The following is a 16,490-nucleotide window of genomic DNA, read 5'->3' as shown; positions in this document are numbered from 1 at the left end:
CCGGCTTGGCCTCCTGGGAGAGTCCTCCAGCCGTTTCAGGCCCTCTCCATGCTCTCCATCCAGTCTCACTTGGCCCACACCCCTCCCAGGGGCTCACATATGGTGGCCTGGGCACATCTCCTGCCCGAGCAGTGCAGGTGGGATGTCAGCTCCAGTATCGCCTAGCCAGGCCCTCACAACACTCTTGGTTGGTTCAGGGCGCTGGAGGCCTCCACACCGCACAACCAGGCCCACGCTTGGACCTCCCTGACACCTGCAATCCAGTAAGTCTTCCCCTGAGGTAACAGGAGGGTCGGGTTCTCAGCACTGGTTCCAGGGACTCAGGTTCTTGTCTGGCCTTCCCCGGATCCTCTCAGATCTGCGCTGGAGCACAAAGATGGCAGGAGAGGGCCTCTCTGCAGGCAAGACTGTCTTTGTGGCCCTCGCTCCATGGGTCACTCTGTTTGGGCTGTGGTCTGCCACGGATCAAGACCACCCCTCGTGCAGTCCACTGCTTACCGGCAGTCTGGGCCTCTGCTTCAGTCAAAGCCATTGAGGACCCTGCCTTCAGCTGTGCTGTCTCTCAGGGGTAGAGGGCCTCTCTCAATTTCGTGGTGGGACTCACCACCTCACCTGCCTCAATGTGTCAATGAATGGAAGTGACATCCCCCGAGTCCGGCCACCTCCTGGGGACCTACACCTGCCGCGCCAGGCCCCCGGTCCAGGCCAACGCTCTTACCCACCTGCAACTGCTGCGGCCCCCAAAAGCTCACGGCCTGCAATAGGCCGCTCTACTGCAGCAGCCCCAGCTAGGTCTTACGGGCTCGTCGCAGCGGTCCAACAGGTCCGGGGCACTCCCCAATGCCCTCAGGATTGTCCGTGACCTTCATCAGGGCCCAGGGGCAGCTAGCTGGCTCACCGAGGCCGGAGCTGAGGGAGCCAAAGGCATGTCTTCTCAGTCCCCATCTTGGCCATGCCCTCTGCCACACATTTAGAACTTTCCAAGCGGTGTCAACTGAGCTCCAGGTGGCTTTTGATCTTCTTTTTATGAAAGATTCCCTTGCAATGTGAATTTTACTGAAATTAAATCTGTTGACCGTTAGGTTTAAAGATTGAGGATCAGGGCTAGTAGCTTTAAGATGTTACCCCTGTTTAAAGAATCTCAGGTGCCCTTGGACTTATATTCAGGAAGAGACATTATAGGTTTTGTGTCTGGCAAGTAAGTGAGACTTGTATATGTGTTTTGCTGACTTGTGGGTCTCGGAGCATGGAGAGCTTCAGTCAGAACCTTGGGTTGGAGTGCAACCATCTGAATTATTTCCTGATCTATAATTTGTCTTCCTTGTCCATTGTATGCCCCTAGTGGGGGGCGGGGAGGGGAAGGCAGTTAAACTCTCAGTAGGGTTCTTGGAGGATTGTTGGTTGTGGGTTCTACCCTTGCTGCGGTGTATCGGCTGGAGCCTGGGTGCTGTGAAGCGGTTTTTGATGGTAAGCTACTGTTTCCGATGTTTCCGCGGTACTCAAGGAGGCTATCTGGGCTATTAGGGCTCCTTATGTGCATTCCCTCTGTATTGATGCACCTCTTATCCTCAAAAGCGTCCCCGCTATGTGCCTCCCAACATTCAGGAATGCCGTCTTAAGTCCCCTTTCCCAGCAGCTTTCCCCCAGCTGATGTGGTATGCAGTTGGGGTGTTATTTCAGGATCTGATTTACCGTTCCTTGTCACTGTGCTGAAGTTGGGGTATTCGGCAAGCTGTGCATAGTCGTGCTTTTTATTGCGGCCATCCCTTCCTAGCTTTCGTCGAGCGTGGTTTTTTTTCCATTGCCCTGGGGTGTTAAGGCTACTTGGCAAGTTAAGTTCCTTATAGACCTCACTCAGAGCTGGATTGGCCTTTCAGACAGTCTGGAACTACTAGATGGGCAGCTTTTTATTTTTCAGTTTTTATTTAGAACAAACTTGGCACAAAGGCAGCACCAGATTACATCACATTTTATCACGGGGAGATTAATTGATTTTCCCATAATCACAGGATTTTGAGCCAAGGTCAGAGTTCGAATGGTGTTCCTCAGTTCCAAAGTCAGTAGCTCTGGCCATTAGGCCACAACTCCTCATCCAGTGTGTGCGTTGTTTTCTTGGTTCTATGGATCTTGAAGGGACCAAAAAAATAGCCCATACACTTTCCATTTTTTTGCTGCCCACCTGGCAGTCCCACACTGTCGGACTGCCCGAAAGGCCGGTCCCACACTGCTGTAGAGTGTCCTTAGGTTCAAGGAAGTAGTCCTACGAGGGTAGTACAGCCATGCCAAGTACCACGCATTGGTGGTTAGACTAACGCATTTTAGTGTGGGGTTACCAAAATTCATCAATCACGCATCTTATAGCGCCCTGGCACCAGCACACAGCGCACTCCATTCTGAGGAGCTGCAGCGCTGTGGGCACACCGACAGTAAGTGCCCGATTCACAGAACTAACTTAAGACAAAATCCTAAATTTACTACTTTTGGTATTCACAGAAGTTAGGATTTTGTTTTAAGACAGACTTAAGACAGAATCCTAACTTAAGTTTGTCCTAAATCTGTTTTAAGTCTGTCTTAAGACAACATCCTAACTTCTGTGAATACCAAAAGTAGTAAGTTTAAGATTTTGTCTTAAATTAGTTCTGTAAATCGGGCCCTAAGTGCCCTGAGCACCAGTGGGCAGCTCAGAGTGCAGGGGTGTATTGTTTACTTGTAATCTGCAGATCCGTGAGTGATCTGATAGGCACGCGCCAAGGGAAATGATGAATGTATATAATCACCCACTTAAATGAAGCTCAGCCAGCGGCCCGAGGCCACATGGATGAATAGTTTATCTTGACCTCGCGTGGCCTTCCGTGCCTGTTGTTTTCCTGCAAGGCGCCTTCCTTCCCCTGAGGCCTCGCACTGCGCCTGACTGGCTGCGACGCTCGGGCGGGGACGGTGGCAGCTTTGTTTTCCCTGCAGGGACTGGCATGCCCTCGCTACAGTCAGTGCACCTGCCAGCATGGCAGAGGAGGGGGGACCAGCGTGGCACGGAGTCCGGAGGCACCCTGTTTTCAAGGCCTGCAGCCTCAGCCTCCATGCAGCCCCCGGCACCGGCAGGCCCCCGCCGGACTGAAAACATCTGCCCTGCAGCGGATGGGCAGGCAGTGGGCACACTGAATGCAGGCACTGGCAGAATACTTCTTTAAACTGCAGACGCCTGGCAACATGTTTTGAAGCTCTTCATCGGGACGTCGCTGAACCCTGGACCACGCGCCCCTGCCCAGCTTAGCTCCCTGGCAGCGGCAGCTCCATGGCGGACTGCCAGCGACACCCTCACTCGGCAACGGGCACTGCTGCCCCATAGGCTTTTCTCGGCCCTAGAACAAGAATATGTAAGAAAAAAAGGGCGTGACCAAATGACTGCAAGTAACAGTGCCTTGAAACTAAAGCGCTATTATTCTGAGAAGGGGCTCTGTGCCCTGGCGGAGCAGGAGAGACACACAGGTGAGAGTGTGAAGGAGGGGTGGGGGTGCCTGTCCTCTTCCAATGTGTGCACAGGACAAGGCACTTCGTTGCAGTCAGTGAGTTAATTCAGCTTTGAATGGATGCTGTCCTGCTGACTATGCTTCTTTTTAAATTGTGAGTTATCCATGAATCTGCTAGACGCTGATATTCGTTTGTAATGTGCGGGATTGCGTTGTTACACGCTTTGTTACGTAAAAATGAAAGGTTATTTATTATATGAACAGGTGCACACATTTTGTTATCATACTTAAAAATCGCATGTGAGCTCTAGCCACGTCATATGACGTTACTGAGCTTTGGGGGTTGATTACAAATTATATATACATATATAGGCACTTTAGTTGCTTTTCAAAGCTGAGACCATAAATATAAATTTGACATTGTGTTCTCCAAAGTGCTCAAACTAGGTAGTTGTTTAAAACCACTTTTTTTTATTACAACAGGCACAAGAAACACTTTGGATTCAGACCTGAAATCATTCTCTAAACAGTGCATTACTGTTAAGACAATAATTCCCACTCAAGATCAAAATAAAGACAAAACACTGTCAACCACATTACGTACACAGTGTGGCATGCTACCCATGTAGGCAAGCGCTTCAGTGCCCCACATTGGAATAGAAAGCGCTATATAAATGTCACAATACAATCAGGGGCTAAGGCGGGGGAACGTCCCCCCACTGACTTTCAGCACTGCAAAAAAGGAAAAATTAAATTATAATAACGCGGTTATTATCATTTTATTTGGGGGGCGGGGCTGGGCAGTGCAGTGCAGGGGGGAAGAGTGGTGGGCACTCTCCTAAGTGCACATGAATGCTTGGCCAGCCGTCTCAGGCCGCCCAACCGGTCATGCGCACTTTGCATGTTCTCCACTCAGGCTGCATTACAGCCTGCACCGAGAACATGCCCAGGCTCCCATTCCCTGGGAGCGCTGAGCCACATCGCTCAGACCAATCACAACGCTGCATTGCAGAGTTGTGTTTGGCTTATGGGAGCCTAGGTGCTTACTGCTTCCTGTTCGTATAGAAGCCAGGAAGAGGCCAGAGAGGACATAAGCGAGGCGGCGGCCAGCTGTCAGGTAAGGGATCTTTTTTTGTTATTTTTTCTTAACAACGCCCCTCCTCTCTCTGTCTCACTACTGTTTTCCTGGAGCAGCCGTCACTGAATACTATACAACTTCTGGTGGCACAGGTGAGTCGCAGCAGAGCAGTCCACTGAAGATGAGTGCAATGGCGGCGATGTCTGACAGAGTGTGAGGACCAGGTCCAAAACATGGCTCGCTTAAAGCCTGAGATATCCCATAACTGTTTTGTTGGCATTTCATCTGCAGGTAACTAGATATAAAATAACCTGAAAGATAAAGCGTGAAAGTTAAAATAATAGGAAAATGCACCCTTTTTAGGTCTTGCGACCTGCGTTGCACTGCGAAGCAGTGCTGCGCAGCGCGAGGCATTTTGTAATGGAAAAACGGGGTTTTAGCACTGACCTAGGAATCGCACACACGCTCGTGCGTGTGCGATTCCTTTACTGCTACCCCATTGGCCTCTGCGTGCGTCTTTTTATAAAAGACTGCACGCAATTGGCCAAAGGCGGGCGCCTTGCTCCACCCACGGCCTAATGGTGTCTATTACGCGTTTGGTGCGCGTAATAGACACCAATAGGCCATCACCTAGTTTCGGGCAAGCACGTCTCCTGTGGCACGCGCACACCACTCGCGGGATTGTTCATTTTTTTGGGGGATCCATTTCACGGGGCGAAGCAACTAAACACTGACATCTTGTTCTTTCTGCATTTCCCTATCCGCTTTCTCTATATCTTTCTCGTTGTGTGTATGTATTTTGTAATTGTTCGACTGTTGCTCGCTACATTGCCCAGTCGCCCGACTGTGCCCATGCTGTTATCTTCACTCGCGGGGGTGTCTATGTCGTCATTTCTCTTCCCCTTGATGGGCTTAACATGCACTTTAAATAAGTTTTATTGGGAAATGATTAAGAGGAAATTCTTTTTAATATAGTCATTATTTACAGATCGCTACATTGCCCAGTCGCCCGACTGTGCCCACGCTGTTATCTTCACTCGCGGGAGTGTCTATGTCGTCATTTCCCTTCCCCTTGATGGGCTTAACATGCACTTTAAATACGTTTAATTGGGAAATGATTAAGAGGAAATTCTTTTTAATATAGTCATTATTTACAGAAGCAATATTTGTTTCTCAGAAATAATCTTGATTATACAATATTGCTGGGAAAGATAGTGTAAGGCGTTCTTTTCTAACAGAAAGGACGTTTAATATTAACAATAGCGACGAATATGTTAGGTAAACAATAATAATAAAATCATATTAATAGTATATATATAAAAAACACCCTCATCCATAACAATAATAAAAGATATTGTGTTTGGTGACAAAGTATACAATTATCCCGTATGGAAGGAATGTTTTACCGAAGGTACAGTACATAAAAAGCGTGACATGCACCCGAGCTGTGAGGTGCTTGGCGCAGCCCTCTGTGCACACGACGTCCTCTGGTGATCACTGCGCTCAACCCTACCCGGGACCCGTACATCCACAGGGTGCCCCTACCTAGGCAGCGTACAGACGGAAGGCAGCGCTTAGTAATACGACGGTCACATGGCAAACAGCGTTTTTTCCCTTTCACAAGGTGGCAGACACCTGAAACAGGCAGGTAGCTATAGAGGCAGAGTGACAGACAGAGCTAGATAGAACGACAGAGAGATTCTTTTTGAGCCATGTAGTACAACAGAAAGATTATCGTGCAGCATGGCGGAAAGTGGAAAAAAAGCCCTATGAGCAGTCGGCTCTGGCTGCATCAGAGCCTTTCTCTTTTCGGGCTAAAAAACATTGACAAATGTTGTGTCCTATATAGAAAGACACCAGGAGCCAGGATGTAGATATAGGTCTTCTTTATTAATCTTCCAATTCAGGTTACATCAGTCTTGACTGCAGCCAGCCTAGTGTGGTGCCAGCCCCACCAGGAGCTGCTCAGCCCATCTCTAACTGCCACTTTCATCCCACTCAGTCACCCAGGCATTCCACACATCACAGGCACACCAACATTCTAATACCAAGACACACTCTGGCTGAGCAGCTAGAGGCAGCAGGGCTAGAGTACATATTAAACTAATATGTAGAATACAACATTATCCCTTTTTCCTTAAACAAAACAAAAGGAAACTAGAGAACAATGTCCAATTCGATTAACATTTCAAATCACAAAGATACCTCAAATGAACAAAGCATCATAGAAGATGGAATCATTCAAGCAGGAGAAAAATCAATAATAATATCAGTCTCAAATCTCTTGGATGCAGCAATGACAACAAAACATCACAAGAGGAAAACATTCTGTAAAGGAAGGATGGTTAAGATAAATACAATATAAAAGCAAAATCCCCCATCCCCCTTCAAAAGAGAATTATTTTAACATATATCTGTACATAGCATTAAGTTCCATATACACTGGAACGTAAAGCACTATGACCCAAAAGGTTGAAAGAAACCACAATCCCAATTCCCAAAAAGGTTGAAAGAAACCACAACCCCAATGCCCAAAAGCATAACAAAGAATAGTGCTAAAGGTAGAATAACCTACAACTCCATCCCAAGAGTAGGGAAACATATACAAATGGGTCGTCACCCATATGACCAACCATAAAGGTACGTACAAAAGAACTGTGCACAACTGTAAGAGGGATTAAATCCCACAACCAACCCAGTGTAGGAGTTCACCTAGGTGCAAGCTTATTGGAACTAACCAATGTCCCAACCCCCGCGTGGAAGTTACATACTCCAGAGTAGGAGTAACACTTGGTCCCATTGAACTAATAAACCTGGATCTAAAATGGGATCTGACTGAAGATCCAACATGGGAGCTAACCCATGTACCAAACCCCTTGAAGAGGTTAGAAACAACTATGAAGGAGTAGGTGACGATAATACTTTAAAGAGCTAAACAAACCTAGAACCATCCCTCATGAGAGAACTGTGTAAAACCAAACATGCATTAGATCCTGCCATTGCTACAACAAACTATTCCAATTAGAAAAGTACACTCCTATACTGCGCCCACGCCGGTGAACGATGTATCACCCGAGTTGTGGTTAGAAAACACTTTCCCTGTACAAGAGAAAACAAACAGCACAAACCAAATTGCTAGAAGTGTTAGGAAATGCAAAACCACCAAAGAAATGTTGTAGGGTGCATACAGTTATTTTTCCAAATTCGCCAAAATAACAAAACACAGAATAACACAGTTTCATGAGAATTAACCTATGCCCCATAGTTCTTGAACAGACGTGACGTGTGTTTCCAAATGCACTTACCGTTGACAAGCTCCCTGTGTAATAAACAGTGTACAATGCAGGAATAAAACAATTGAAAAATTTCCTTCGACATACTTGAAACGAAGGATCTCCATTCCAAGACCTGTGCTGCCAAATAACACTCCCAGCCCTGGCGTCACGTGGTCTCCGACATACTAAACACGGAAAACCTCCACGAAGAATTCCTACCAGATGTTCAAAAATCAGAACATGACCAAAGAACATCGCCCCTGACAGGAATGAAACAAGGTTTATAATAATGTTTCCAAGTAGACAATTGCAGAAGATGAGGAAGACGTGAAAACTCCTCGTTGTACCTAGACTTCATTGCTCCACTTTGAAGCTGTTATTAAAATCCCTCGTAGGTGAATCCTGAGTGTAACAATACTTTTTCTTCTGTAACCTTGTTTAAACTTTATTGAGACCATGGGCCGTGGTTGGCACATTGAAAGGAAAAACCCGAAGATGGCGGCACGTTTTGCACGTAGCGCCGGGTGGCTCCCAGCACGTCTCCGCAGTTCCTCCATGAACAAAGAGGGACGTCATCGGGATCCGAAGCGTCCGGCAATGATGAAAACTCAGGTAAGGCTGCGCGCGCTAGGAGAATGACACGCGCGTTCATTTTCGAATTATTTGTAGTCAGTTGAACTGGCAAAAAAAACGAAGGAACAGCCAGGGACCAAAATACATGAAAAATAGAGAAAGAAAAATGTAAACTTTCCACCATTCATAAATAATGTACAACGATGGCAGGGCGACGTCATGTCACTAATGTCAAATTACTAATCTGCCTCCTCACAAGCACGTATTCATTACGGTCATTTAATGATGAACACTGCAGTCCTTGTGCTAAACTTTTCAAGGGTAAGCCTGCTCAAGTGTGGATAAAAACGGAGTGTAGAAACCACGCAGCCCTCAGACAATAAACTGGCACCATTCCAATAAAATTGACATCGAGGGATTACACTTTGGTAACACTCACTTTGGTTATATACACCAAGGTATTCCTCCTCTGTGCAGCCACTGCATGTAGAAAGTACTCGCATCTTTATGACTGAAAAATCGTGCCTTGCTTAAAGTTGCAAGAAAGCAGACACAAGTCATAACTAAAAAGTTACTGGGATCTGTAACTATGGCACTGGAAGCTTTAATACATTGCACACAAAGTCAGTATAAACTACAAACTCCATTTGAGAAGACACTGCACGTTCTTAAGAGATATCTCCATAATGACTAGATATCCCAAATTGTGCCATGACTTTAGATCTGTCTTAAATTTAAAGACACTCTTCACACATTAGCGTGATGTGGCTGGTACACCAACACCTGGTTGTAGAGACGCTACCCATCCAACTCACAGTCATTTCTGTACATTACCAAGTGGCTGGAACTCCAGATGAGGTTGTAGTTGAACTACTCCACCAACTCACTGTTGACCACTGTGGCTGGAACACCAAAAATCGGTTGTAGTTGTACTACTCCTCCAACTCACAGTTACTGTTGTATTCCCAGGCTGAAGTGTCAGTTGGTGGTGACACTGCTCGTTGGGGTTGTCCAAAGGAAGGACACTGGTGGGACTGGCGCTGGCTTGCCTGGAAATACCTTCTTTTTTTACTTGAAGTTGCTTGTAGGATCTCTTGGTTACTCTCTTAGTTCTTTAGTTTCTTAGTTACTTAGTTGCTTTGCTGTACCAAGAGTCACTGGGGTTCAATCCCATCCTCGTCACCACAATTATGCTGTGTCCTATGTAGAAAGATACCAGGAGCCAGGATGTAGATATAGCTCTTCTTTATTAATCTTCCAATTCAGGTTACATCAGTCTTGACTCCAGCCAGCCTAGTGTGGTACCAGCCCCACCAGGAGCAGCCTCCCTAACTGCTCAGACCATCTCCAACTGCCACTTTCATCCCACTCAGTCACCCAGGCATTCTACGCATCACAGGAAACACCAACATTCTAATACCAAGACACACTCTGGCTGAGCAGCTAGAGGCAGCAGGGCTAGAGTACATATTAAACTAATTTGTAGAATTCAACAACAAACACCTTAGATCTTATGATACCAATTAGCTTTGCCAATGCTTGTATGACGTTGCATAAGGAGCCAGTGCTTTAATTTGAGGCAGCAGGTTTTTGTGCTCTGCACCGGCACTTACTTGTCAGCACCAGCTCTTGTGACAGTCCGCCTCATGTGGCGCTGTCTGAGATGTGCACAATCGTGTTTATTAAGTCAAATGACCTTGAAAATTAATAATACCAGCCTCTCCCACTATTACAGGTTTGCGTGGTCTGAGCTTCCCCCTCGCCACAAAATGTCTGAGGCTTAAGGGTTCTGACAACAAAAAAACAACATCTCTCCCTCAGCACAACAAGAGGTGATCGTCAGACCTGCAGAACTTGCCGCTTTGAAATAGCCAGGAAATTGACCTTATTTTTTCTGCTCCCTCTGAAACCCCGGGCCCGGGCTGCAACTCCTTCTATGTCTGGGCGAGTGGCCGAGCGAGGGAGGTTTGTCGCTCTTTTTGCCCCCCTGAGCATCTAAACTTACTTCCATGGAGTGAACTTTTATGGTGTATGTTGTGCGGTGTACATAAGGGGCACATTCTTTTTTTTATGTTGTCTGTGCTGTGAAATCCGTGCAGCCTCCATGTTACTGTAGTGTCTGTGTTTTGCATCTTTTTTGTGGTTCGCATTGTCTTACTTTTCTACTCCCTGCTGTGTTTACTTGTCTGTTGGTTTATAGGGTGTGAAATACGCACACAGCCTTGCTGGTTTTGTATGACTTTTGGTCCGATGGTCTTATCTGTAATTGCCCCTGCAGAGGAGTTTTTGGGCGTGCTTTTGGCTGCTTCATGCCCACAGAGGAGGCCTAGTTCTACATCCATAGCCTGTTCTAGTGCAGGAAACACGAACAGCCCCACACCAGGCCTTCAAAAGTCAAAATGAGTGCCTTTCTAAGTTTTTAGAGTGGTACTTTTCCTGAGCAAACGGCATCCCTTCCCTCGAAGTGTTTCACTTGTAGAGAGATCAATGTGTTTGTACTCCGTCAGTGTAAAATGTGTATTGCTCCTGCTCAATAGGCAGTTTTTGTTACTGCTCTGCTTCTGTTTGTCCCACATGGACAGTCACCTCTCCCCCACATACCCACTTCCCCTCTCATCTTTCTCTCACACTCCCACACCCTCTACCCACTCTCATCTCGAAATACCACTGCCCTCTCTCATCCCTCCCTCACACAAACTGTCTCCTCTCTATACTGCCTACTCACACATGCTACCTCCCCATACCTCCTCACGCTGTGCGCTAGGCCACCTCTCGCCTCCCCCCTGTGCCCCTTCCACTTGTCCCTCTATCTCTTGTACTTTTTCTCACACATCCCTCTTGCTCTCTCACACACTACTTCTGCCTCTCTCAAGTGGTTGACTCAGGTTTTCAAGCAAAGTTTCTATACCATAACTTTTCAAACTTTCTGTCCCTCCGACCCACGCTCTCCTCCTCTTCTTAAGGTGTCTTCTGCATACACAAAACGTCACTCTTTATGCGTCAATGACCTGCTCTCACCTTCTTTCTATCTTTCTCATACATATTTCTGCTCCTATGTCTCAAGTTCAATACCTGCTCCCTACACTCTCTATCTGCAGCTCTCACCACTATCTATTCACTATGGCATACAATTCCACTATACAAATACACTAGGCAACACACAAATATACAACTAACAATTCGAATACAACCTGCATATTTCCGCTCTAGTCCACACCACATACATCCATTTAACTCCCAAAAAAACACACAGGTAAAAAACATTATCATTTTTCAACGCCAATAGCACCAACTCTCACAAATGCGAGGCCTATTGCATTGCAAATGCTCGTTTGGTTTTGCAATTACTTTATGGAATGTCAATTGGTTAATGCAGTTACTGCTGCTATTGTCTGTGTGTGTAACCAGAGAAAAAACTACTTGAACCCTGGTTCGCACAGTGGGGAATAGTGACTTTGGTATTCAAAGTGCTACAAGGTCCTGAATTGTGACCAAAAGCACTGGGCATATGCAACAAACAACTAAGAATGGGCCTGTAGGGGAGTGACCTTCCATTTCAGAGGTTTCCCAGCACTTTCAAGATCTGTTTAGAGCTTCTCATTGCTCAAAAGGGCGTACTTTCAAATGTTTATGTATTTCTGTGCACTTTGTTTGCTTGGGTTTGCTCGTGAGAAAGTGTTGTCTAAGTATCTGTAGGAAAGTGCCATTTTTGACAAGCCCCCCACACACTTTTTGCTCTAGCACTGATGCTTTTTGACTGAAAGTGCACTGGGGAACTGCTAACCAGACCCCCAGTGCACTACCAACATTCTTTGGAGTTCTACCCTACTGGAGCATCCAGGGAGACGTTAATATCAAGGAGATTAGCAGCCCATTGACCAGCATACTTCTCTTTCAGCAGGGATGTGACTGTTTGCCTTAAGGAGCCCTCTTCTGCTCTATGGAGAATAAACCAATAATTAAGGAGGCGCTGCTTGTATTTAAATAGTACGCTAACCTCAGGACACTACTTAAGGATCCTCTCAGCAGGCCACCCCATTTTTTCCACACATTCATTTCTATAGTATGCACCCTCCTCAGATATTTTACAGCCAACACCTCACATCCATACAATAGCAGGTTAACAGTTTTGGCATTATTAGTCTCTCTTAGCACTTCGATGTGCTTAGGACCCAATGCTAAGTCCATAATAGTCCATTATATATAAAGCACCTAAAATAGGCTTAGCTCGCACTTCCTGGAGATCAATATGAGGTGCATAGTTGATGTTATGCCTAAAACCAAGACTGAGATAGCGATGTTCCTTTACCGCCTTTATTGAGACACCACTTAGCCACTGTAGGAGAGTAGGATCTGCTTACTATGGCTACCCCCACTTTTTGCTCGTGTTGCACTGTTTTTCGACTTTAGTCTGGCTGTGGCCCTGCTAACCAGGACCACAGCCTAGCTGCTTCCTCTCTAAAATGATTGCATATACTTTAGGTACACTCCAGATTGGTTACTGGGTTACCCTTGTGAGTCCCTAGTATAAGGTACCTTAGGTACTGAGGGCATAGGTACCCCAGAGGCCTACAGGGGCTGAAGCATGTGTTATGCCACCCCTGGGAAGCCTTCCAAAATGGCACCACAGGTCTGCCACTGCAGCATGGGTAGGGTGGTGCATGCACCCCTTACTAAGATATAGGTTACCTTTAATCACTGACACATATACACCTATAAGCCACTCCTATGGCAGGCCTTATCAATCCTGAATGCAGAGTGCTTGCTTTTGTGTTAGAAGGTGCCCATGCATGAGCAGGACCCCTTTGCAGATTTCGGAATCTATTTTCTGTAGCTGTTCTGTGATGCAGCCAGACCATATACTCTTAAGTGCATTATTACCTCGCGGTAAATGCTAACTTTGGAATGGTTGCATGGAAACAGGTTGTGTTTGGTGTCAAACACTTTGGAATCCTACCCCCCCCGCCAGTCCTGGTGGCGGGGGTAGAATTCCACCCACATGTACACACTTACCTAACCGGTAATAGTTTAAAAGAGCCCCAGCATCACAAAATGGTCTGATCTCATGCTGATGGACGAAACTCCAGCAGGGGAGACCTGTACAATAGGTTTCCTGTCCCAGACAAGCTTTAGTGCATTGGGGCTGGGTGGGTGCATTCATAGAATGCTTTTCAGACAGTGCTGGGGGCACACATGGTGTACGTGTGCATATCCCAGTTCAAACCGGTTGCAGGGGCACTCAGCCCCTGCACTGGCATGAAACTGGACAAAGGGAAAGGGGTGTAACCACCACCCTCCCTGGATCCACCCATAGGTGGGTCGCTAGAATAAATTCAACCCCCTATCTTAGTATAAGTATAGGAACCCAGTTCTTAGGACTTCGAATTACACCTGGATGGAACTCTGCAAAATATATCTTGGAACTTCGACATTCTACATCGATTAGAAGTTGAAGTTGAGGGAATTTATAGAGCGCACGTATACCAGAAAGGTTTCATGGCGCTAAATCGGTCTGGCAGCAGAATAAGGCAACAATTAGACCGCAAAGGCCATAGTGAATAACCAGGTCTTCAGACATTTACGAAACTCCAAGCATGAAAGGGAGGATCGTAGATTATCTGGAAGGGAGTTCCAGAATTGAGGGGCCTGGAAGGAGAAGCTCAACCCCCCATGTTTCTTCCTAACAAAGCGTGGAACAACCAAAAGGTTCTTGGAGGAGGACCGAAGGTTTCTAGAAGGAGTGTAGATTGTTAGTCTAGATGCTACATAAGAAGGAGCTAAGCCCGCTAATGATTTGAAAATAAGAAACCCCAGTTTAAAAAGGCATCTATGAGCAACAGGTAACCAATGCAATTGCCTCAGAAGCGGAAGAGCATGATGGTATCTAGACCGTCTATGAATCAGTCTAGCTGCCTGATTTTGAATAAGCTGTAGCCGGCGCAGTTCATAGGCGGGAATACCAATATATAGGGAGTTAGCGTAGTCAACCTGAGAGATGACTAGGGCTAGAAGGATAAATTTGAGAGCATCAGTGGTAAAAAAACGGGAAACTTTACGAATAGTCCGGAGGCATAAAAAACAGGACGAGACGCCCATACTAATCTGGGCATGCATCGAGAGGTTGTCACTGATTTTAATGCCAAGACTTTTCACAGACTTTGTAGGAGAGGGGGCAGAGCCAAGAGAAGAAGGCCAGAAATTGGGAGTTCAGGGATTGGATGGGCCTCCGATCAGGACTAGTTCCGTCTTGTCGGGATTTAATTTAAGATGGTTTGTGCTCATCCAGTCCTGGATAAAGATCATAGTGTTCTGAAAGTGAGACATAGAATCAGGAGAAGAAGAGAAAGTGAAAATGAGTTGAAGGTCATCAGCGTAATTAAACACTGTGACCTCCCGGTGGCGTAAAGCAAAAATTAGAGGAAAAATATTAAGATTAAAGAGAAGAGGGGAAAGAGCAGAGCCTTGGGGAACACCGCAAGTTACTGTTCGAGGAAGAGAAGAAAAGGAGGAGAGCTGAACCGCCTGTTGACGGTTCTCCAAGAAAGAAGAGTCCCAACTCAAGGCAACATCCGAGATGCCAGCACATTGGACACGGTCGACCAAAAGATGATGGTCGACCGTGTCAAAGGCAGCCGATAAATCAAGAAGTACAAGGGCCTGAGTAGATCCATGGTCAGCACTAACTCTTAGTTCATCCAAAACTGAGAGGATGACTGATTCCATGGAGTGAGTGGGACGGAAACCAGCCTGATGGGGATCAAAGTAATCAGAGGCCTCAATAAAGGAGCTAAGGCAATGAGTTACATATCTCTCCAATACTTTACCTAGAAATGGGAGTAGGGAGATAGGTCGAAAATTAGACGGGATAGTGGGATCAGCCCCAACCTTTTTCAGAACAGGAACAATTTTAGCTGATTTAAAAAGTTTAGGGACAACGCCCAAAGTCAATGATTTGTTAAGGAGAGCAAGAGGGGGGTCAGAACAGAAAGAAAAGATCTCACGAAGAATGTGTGAGGGGCAGCTATCAGTGGGAGAACCAGATTTCGTAGAGCTCACCAGACTGAGAAATCTCTCTGTCGAGATGGGTGGAAATGCGTAATGGTATGTGTACTAGGAGAAGGTAAGGGAGGGTCAAAGGAGGAAGAGGGAGGAGATATATGTAGTTTAATAGTAGAGATTTGAGCAAAAAAGTAATCGTGGAGGGAGACTAGAAGATGGAAGAATCTCCCTTGGGGTCAAGGAGTGACTCCCCTGTTCAAACAGGCACCAAAGAAGCATCTTGCCAGTCTGCATTTCCAAGGCTCCCGCCGGACCCCAAAGTATTTGCGACTCAGGACACAGACTTCCAGACTTCTCAGAGGCCAACATGAGAGCTTAGACCCGCAGCCCTTACGAGTGACGTGGGACCGGAACTCCTGGACACCGTGCACATTTGCTAGTGCATCCACTTCCTGAGCTTTCCCAAAGTTGTGTATTGGGCTACGCATAGTGCAAGCCCCGAACACCATCTGCATCGAAGATTGTGGGCCTACATTTAACGAGTGTTCCGTGAGCCCGCTTCTGGCATTTCTGCTTGAGGCCCCATTGTGATCCCTGCTCTGCCACGTGGTGGGTCCCCACAAAGCTAACTCTTCTTTTCTTTGGGCTTCCCTGGTTGCTCTGGATGTGCCCTGACTCTCCTCCAAAGGGTGAGTCCCTCAGACCTTGCTGGTCTGCACCAAAGCCAATCTCTGCTTTCTGCATGGGTTGCTGTTGCCAAGGCTTGTTGGGTCTAATCCGGAAACCACCACCGCAGCACTCAACATCCTTTGTGGGACAGCTCGAATCCAGCCCTGGTTCTCGTCGATGCCTCCTGTGGCTGAAGAGTCAAGCTTCACCTTCTTCACCTGAAATCACCAGGTGGCATCTTCTCATCGCCTGCCTGGTCACTGGCAAGTGACCCAGACTCTGTCCCCTCTGCTTTCAGGTTCTTCACATCTCCGATCCACCTTTGGATCCACCCGGACACTTTCCACTTGGTCGCCAGCAGCACTTTGCAGCAGCTCGCCATTGAAATCGACGATGAAACCTGACACAAAAAGACACCTATGCACCCGG

At 46.7% G+C, this 16,490-nt stretch overlaps 1 protein-coding gene across 1 annotated transcript in view; it reads left to right on the top strand.

Moving 5' to 3' along the window:
* The first annotated feature begins 3,379 nt into the window (after positions 1–3,379).
* LOC144804996 (membrane-spanning 4-domains subfamily A member 4A-like) overlaps positions 3,380–16,490 on the top strand; it is a 138,988-nt gene continuing 125,877 nt past the window's right edge. Inside the window, exon 1 of the mRNA XM_078671937.1 lies at positions 3,380–3,486. The gene's annotated coding sequence lies outside the window, so the exon portion shown is untranslated. The remainder of the gene's footprint in view (positions 3,487–16,490) is intronic.

Source organism: Lissotriton helveticus, chromosome 1_2, assembly GCF_964261635.1.
Source record: "Lissotriton helveticus chromosome 1_2, aLisHel1.1, whole genome shotgun sequence".
NCBI lineage: Eukaryota > Metazoa > Chordata > Amphibia > Caudata > Salamandridae > Lissotriton > Lissotriton helveticus.
The sequence above is the reverse complement of the archived record's forward strand: the minus strand, read 5'-3'. Positions and strand labels throughout refer to the sequence as shown.